General features: G+C 48.6%; 1 long non-coding RNA gene across 1 annotated transcript; it reads right to left on the reverse strand.

Moving 5' to 3' along the window:
* Positions 1 to 2,846: 2,846 nt before the first annotated feature.
* Positions 2,847 to 5,155, reverse strand: LOC120499141. The gene is made up of 2 exons (XR_005626810.1): positions 4,947 to 5,155; positions 2,847 to 3,873 (listed from the first exon to the last, which is right to left on the reverse strand). It is a non-coding gene; the product is annotated as an uncharacterized LOC120499141 (long non-coding RNA).
* Positions 5,156 to 6,960: the final 1,805 nt, after the last annotated feature.

A 6,960-nucleotide genomic window follows, 5' to 3' on the forward strand; every position in this document is an offset into this window, starting at 1 on the left:
CCCCCCTGGCAGCGACATCCCTGTGTCAGCGATTTTCTCCCCCCTGGAAGCTGCCAGGCCTGGCCCCCCCCGCCCGTCCCAACCCCAGCCCTTCAAAAATAGAAATTCATTTAATTTGCATCATTTTCCTGCCCCTCTCAGTCTGTTTTTGGGGTTATTTTAGGGAAAATAGTGAGAAGTGTCCCCTCCTTCCAGCTGTTGGCACAAACACCACAAAAACGGGTGGAAAATCCCACCAAAAAAACCCAAAAAACAAACCCAAAATGAGGATGGAGTGTGTGGGGAGGCACAGGGATAGAAAAGGATTTTTCAACCCCAGAAAAATGCAAACCCCACTGTGGGGATGCCAGACCTCATTCTTGGAGGAAACACCACAAAACTGGGCAGCAAATCCCACCAAAAAACCCGAAATGAGGATGGAGTATCCAGGGAGGCACGGGGATAAAAAAGGATGGAATAATGCAAACCTGAAATAATGGAAATAATGGAATAATGCAAGCCCCGCTCCAGGGATGCCAAAACCCACTTTGGGAGGAAACACCACAAAACTGGGCAGCAAGTCCCACAAAAAAACCCCGAAATGAGGATGGAATATCTGGGGAGTCACAGGGATAAAAAAAGGATTTTTCAACCCTGGAATAATGCAAACCTGGAATAATGGAAATAATGGAATAATGCAAACCCCGCTCCAGGGATGCCAAAACCCACTTTTTGGAGGAAACACCACAAAAACCAGCAAATCCCACCAAAAACCCCCAAAATTAAGATTTCCCCCCCCTGTTTCCCCCTCCTCTCCACCTCCCCAAGTTCAGGGATCACCATGCAGGGAACACCCCGGCGCTGCCGTGCCCACGCCAGCCTCCAGCTCAGCTCTGTGCCAGACAAGCTTTTTGGAGGAAACACCGCAAAAACCAGCAAATCCCACCAAAAAACCCCAAAATTAAGATTTTCCCCTCCTCTCCACTTCCCCAAGTTCAGGGATCACCATGCAGGGAACACCCCGGCGCTGCCGTGCCCACGCCAGCCTCCAGCTCAGCTCTGTCCCAGACAACCAAAAACCCCCAAAATTAAGATTTCCCCCCCCTGTTTCCCCCTCCTCTCCACCTCCCCAAGTTCAGGGATCACCATGCAGGGAACACCCCGGCGCTGCCGTGCCCACGCCAGCCTCCAGCTCAGCTCTGTCCCAGACAAACCCCAGTGATTTCCCCTCTCTCCAGACCCGATTCCGCCCGTTTTCACCCCAGAAAGGCGAGCTGCTGCCTTACCCGTGCGCCGGGGCTGCCGCGGCTCTGCCCGGGCTGTTCCTGCTGGGCTCAGCTCAAATCCTGCCCCCGGGAGGGGAGGGGGAAAAACCAGCCCGGCTTTCACCTGCTGGGAGGGGACACCCACGGGACTGGGGGTAAATTATCCCGGGGGGGGTAATGCCCGGGGGGAAACGGATCCTGGCCAGTGCCCCCAAAATCCAACAGAAATTTGGGAGGGGGTTAAATCTGGGAGGGGAGAGCTCTGGGAGCTCCTCCACTTGGGTGCAGACAGGTTTTACTCGTTTCTGTAGTGGTTCTATCCACAAAAAAGTGATTTATTTTGGAAAGCCAGGCCCTAAACGAGCTCAATATTACCCAAAAATGGACCAGAAATTTAGGTGGGAGTTTAAATCTGGGAGGTGGCCCAGATTCTCCTTGGGGAGCTTCTCCACTGGCACTCAGGATTTATTCTTTCCCCTCATGTCATTTTTTTACCCTTTTCTGTGGCATTTCTATCCACAAAAAGTGATTTATTGTGGAAAGCCAGGCCCTAAACCCTCAATATTACCCAGAAATGTCGGTGGGAGTTTAAATCTGGGAGGGGAGAGCTCTGGGAGCTCCTCCACTTGGGTTCAGACAGGTTTTACTTTTTTTTACTTATATCTATAGTGGTTCTATCCACAAAAGGTTATTTATTTTGGACAAGCCAGGCCTTAAACCCTCAATATTACCCAAAAATCCGCCAGAAATTTAGGTGGGGAATTAAATCTGGGAGGTTTCTCCTTGGGGAATTTCTCCACTGGGATTCAGGATTTATTCTTTTCCTTTATCTCATTTTTTACCCATTTCTATCCAGAAAAAGTGATTGATTTTGGACAAGCCAGGCCCTAAACCTGCCCAGTGTTCCCCAAAATTCCTCCAGAAATTTAGGTGGGAGTTTAAATCTGGGTGGTTTCTCCTTGGGGAGCTTCTCCACTGGGATTTTCCTCTCTCCCCTCATTTTTTACCCATTTCCGTGGCATTTCTATCCACAAAAAGTGATTTATTGTGGAAAGCCAGGCCCTAAACCCTCAATATTACCCAGAAATGTCGGTGGGAGTTTAAATCTGGGAGGGGAGAGCTCTGGGAGCTCCTCCACTTGGGTTCAGACAGGTTTTACTTTTTTTACTTATATCTAATGTGGTTCTATGCACAAAAAAAGTGATTTATTTTGGACACGCCAGGCCTTAAACCCTCAATATGACCCAAAAATCTGACAGAAATTTAGGTGGGGAATTAAATCTGGGAGGTTTCTCCTTGGGGAGTTTCTCCACTGGGATTCAGGATTTATTCTTTTCCTTTATCTCATTTTTTACCCATTTCTATCCAGAAAAAGTGATTGATTTTGGACAAGCCAGGCCCTAAACCTGCCCAGTGTTCCCCAAAATTCCTCCAGAAATTTAGGTGGGAGTTTAAATCTGGGTGGTTTCTCCTTGGGGAACTTCTCCACTGGGATTTTCCTTTCTCCCCTCATTTTTTACCCATTTCCATGGCATTTCTATCCACAAAAAGTGATTTATTGTGGAAAGCCAGGCTCTGACTCAGGAGATTTCACTCTGCATGAAGTTGCTACATATTTTATTTTATTTTATTTTATTTTATTTCCTTGTTAATCCACGCAGCAGTGCCACAATCATCCTTCAAACACACCAAAAGCTCCTCTCGCTGTACAACACTTTCCCCCAACGTGAGCCAAAGGTGGAAAAGGTACCATTAAAATTAAAATTAATAATTAAAAAAATTTTCTTTTTACAAAGATGCATTGCAAAAACTCAAGGGGAAGGGGGAGGAAGTCGGAGGTTTAGTTCACATCGAGGTATAAAATGGGTATTGCTGGTTTAGCCTGGGAGAAAGAGGATTTTTCCTGCTCTCACCAGGATAATTTCCTGGTGAATGGATTTGGAAAACAAAATCCTCTTTATTTCTGCCTCTGCCCCTCTCGGCGAGGGCTGTTTGGCATTTTCAGCTCCCAGAGAGGTTTGACATCGTGGTTTGCTTCAAAATCCCTAAATATTAGTGCAAATGACAGCGGGGCTGGGGAAATGGGATTTTCTGCTGGGCTGGAAATGCCTCCAGGAGCCCCCAGGTCAGGGTTAACCCCCCAAAACCTCACCGACCCTTTGGATTTATAAAATCCTCCCGACACCGGGGAATTATTGCGGTGACGGGGCAGGAATGTGCTTTTCTCTATAAAAAAAAGAGGATTTTTTTGTGCTGTTTTGCTGCCGAGCAGCAGAACCTTCCCTGGGAGCCACCTCGGGCATCCCCAACCCGAGCCCCCCAAAATTCCAGCTCCGCAATTCCGGCAGCTGCTCACAGATTTCCTCTTTTTTCTCATTTTTTGTATTTTTTTCCCTGTGTTTTCCAGGGATTTGAGGTTTCTGCTGCCAGCCAGAGCCTTGCTGGGAAGAGCCCCCGAGGATTCCTGGGGAGGGGGCTGGGCTGGGGGCTGGGGGCAGCCAGGGGGACACCGGGAGCGGTTTTGGGGTGGGGGTTTGGTGCAGCACGTCCCAGGGGCGCTCACATGGCCGTGGGGCCCTCGGAAATCTCCTCCAGCCTCTGCTCGATCATCAGCCGCAGGGTGGAGTATCTGGGAGGAACAGGGATGAAAAATAAATCGATTTTTCAATTCTGGAATGATGCAAATCCCGCCCCGGGGATGCCAAACCCCAGTTTTGGAATGAACACCACAAAAACCAGCAAATCCCACAAAAAATCCTGAAATTAGGATGGAGTATCTGGGAAGACACAGGGATATTAATAAAAAAAAGGATTTTTCAAGCCTGGAATGATGCAAATCCCAACTCCGGGGATGCCAAACCTCACTTTGGGAGGAAACACCACAAAACTGGGTGGCAAATCCCACAAAAAAAATCCCGAAATGAGGATGGGATATCTGGGGAGGCACAGGGATAAAAAAAAAAGGATTTTTCAACCATGGAATAATGAAAACCCCACTCCGGGGATGCCAAACCTCACTTTTGGGAGGAAACACCACAAAAACCAGCAAATCCCATAAAAAAAATCCTGAAATGAGGGTGGAGTATCTGGGGAGGAACAGGGATAAAAAAAAAAAAAAGTATGTGGGGAGGAACAGGGAGTAAAAAAAAAAAAAAAAATTTATTTTTCAGTTATGGAATAATGCAAACCCCAATCCAGGGATGCTCAACCTCACTTTGGGAGGAAACACCACAAAAACCAGCAAATCCCATAAAAAATCCCAAAATGAGGATGGGATATCTGGGGAGGCACGGGGATTAAATTAAAAAAAATTGATTTTTCAGTTATGGAATAATGCAAACCCCAATCCAGGGATGCTCAACCTCACTTTGGGAGGAAACACCACAAAAACCAGCAAATCCCATAAAAAAAATCCTGAAATGGGGGTGGAGTATCTGGGGAGGCACAGGGATAAAAAAAAAATTGATTTTTCAGTTATGGAATAATGCAAACCCCAATCCAGGGATGCTCAACCTCACTTTGGGAGGAAACACCACAAAACCGGGTGGCAAATCCCACAAAAAATCCCGAAATGAGGATTTTCCCCTGCTGTTTTCCCCCCTCTCCACTTCCCCAGCCCGGGGATCACCAGGCAGGATCACCCCCGTGCTGGGGCTGCACAAATGAGGTTTTTTGGGATGTTTCCCCCCCAGCCCCACGCACTTGTGCTTCAGCTTCTTCACCTCCCGGTCCTCCTCCTCCTCCAGCTTCTGGATGAAGCTCCTGAGGGTGGGCATCTCGAATTTGATGTACTGGGCCACCTGGGTGGCAGAGGAGAGGAAGAGGATGGTGGGGAGGGGCTGAGCCCAGCCGCCCCCACCCCCTGCGTGGATTTAACCAAAGATCCCAAAATTTTATAGCAAACCCTAAAAAAAATGATGTTTGTGACCATGGGGGAAAAGAGCCACTCAATGTTTATTTATTTTGGCTGCTGGAGGTGGCTCTGAGCGCCCCCAAAGTCTCAGGGTTTCTTAATCCCAAATTCACCCCAAAATGCCGGGTTTGGGGCGGGATTCGGGGTGAGGCAGGAGAGGGCTCAGGGGAGATGCTGGGAAACAATTCCTGGGAAATCGCTGAGCCCCGGGCACACCCCGGGCTGGGGCTGCTCCGGGACAGCTCCGGGAATTCCGGGGATTTGGGGTTTTCATGGACAGACCCCACAAAGCAGCCCCTGCTCACCGGGGATAAACCCTGCCAGGGTGAGGAGGGGCTGGCTGGGAATTAGTGCAGAAATAATGCAAAAATAATAGAAAAATAATAGAAAAATAATAGAAAAATAATAGAAAAATAATAGAAAAATAATAGAAAAATAATAGAAAAATAATAGAAAAATAATAGAAAAATAATACAAAAATACAAAAATAATAGAAAAATAATACAAAAACAATGCAAAAATAATACAAAAATAATACAAACCCACAAAAATAATACAAAAATAATACAAAAAAATAATTCAATAATACAAAAATAATAAAAAATAATACATAAATACAAAAATAATACAAACATAACACAAAAATACAAAAATAATACAAAAATAATAGAAAAATAATACAAAAATACAAAAATAATAGAAAAATAATACAAAAACAATGCAAAAATAATACAAAAATAATACAAACCCACAAAAATAATACAAAAATAATACAAAACCACAAAAATAATACAAAAATAATACAAAAATAATACAAGAATACAAAAATAACACAAAAATAATAGGAAAAAAACCCAAAAAGAATACAAGAATACAAAAATAACACCAGAATCCCCCCTGGCTGTGTCCTGGCCAGGCCGGGCAGGGCTCAGAGCCCCCGGGGACAGCGGGGTGACCCTGCCTTGGCACGGGTGGCACCGGCCGGGCTTTGGGGCCCCTCCCCCACCCCGAACCCCCCACGTTGGTGACGGAGCCGTAGGCGGGCGTGAACACGGCGGTCTGCGGGCACAGGCGGCACTGGGGGCCTGCCCGGGGCCTGCCCCCCTCGTCCCGGATCCCCCAGACCCCCTGGATCCCCCCAGAACCCCCCAGATCCCCCTGGATCCTCTGATCCCTGGATCCCCTGGATCCCACTGGATCCTCCTGGATCTCCCGGGTCCCTGGATTCCCCTAGATCCTCCTGGATCCTCTTGGTCCCCCTGGATCCCCCTCGATACTCCCAGATCCCCCTGGATCCAGGGATCTCTGGGTCCCCCCAGATCCCCTGGATCCCCCTGATCCCTGGATCCCCCCAGATCCCTCTGGATCTTCCTGGATCCCTCTGGATCCCCCAGATCCCCCTGCATACCTGGATCCCCCCAGATCCCCCTCAATCCCCCTGATCCCTGGATCCCCCCAGATCCCCCTGGATCTCCCTGGATCCCCCAGATGCCCCTGATCCCTGGATCCCCCGGTTCCCCCTGGATCCCCCCTGCATAACCCCAGATCCCTCAGATCCCTTGGGATCCCAGGATCCCCCCAGCTCCCTGGATCCCCCAGATCCCTGCATCTCCTGGATCCCCCCCAGATCCCTGGATCTCCTTGATCTCTGGTTCCCCCCGGACCCCTGGATCCCCCTGGATCCCCCTGGATCCCATGGCTCCCGCTCACCTTGTGGTTGTAGAAGTGCCCGTTGATGGAGAAGCGGTGCCGCCGCAGGCGCCGCTGCTCGCCGGGCGTGCGGGCGCTGCCGCGGGGCCGGAC

This window comes from Passer montanus, unplaced genomic scaffold (genome assembly GCF_014805655.1).
Source record: "Passer montanus isolate IOZ18808 unplaced genomic scaffold, ASM1480565v1 scaffold158, whole genome shotgun sequence".
Taxonomy (NCBI): domain Eukaryota; kingdom Metazoa; phylum Chordata; class Aves; order Passeriformes; family Passeridae; genus Passer; species Passer montanus.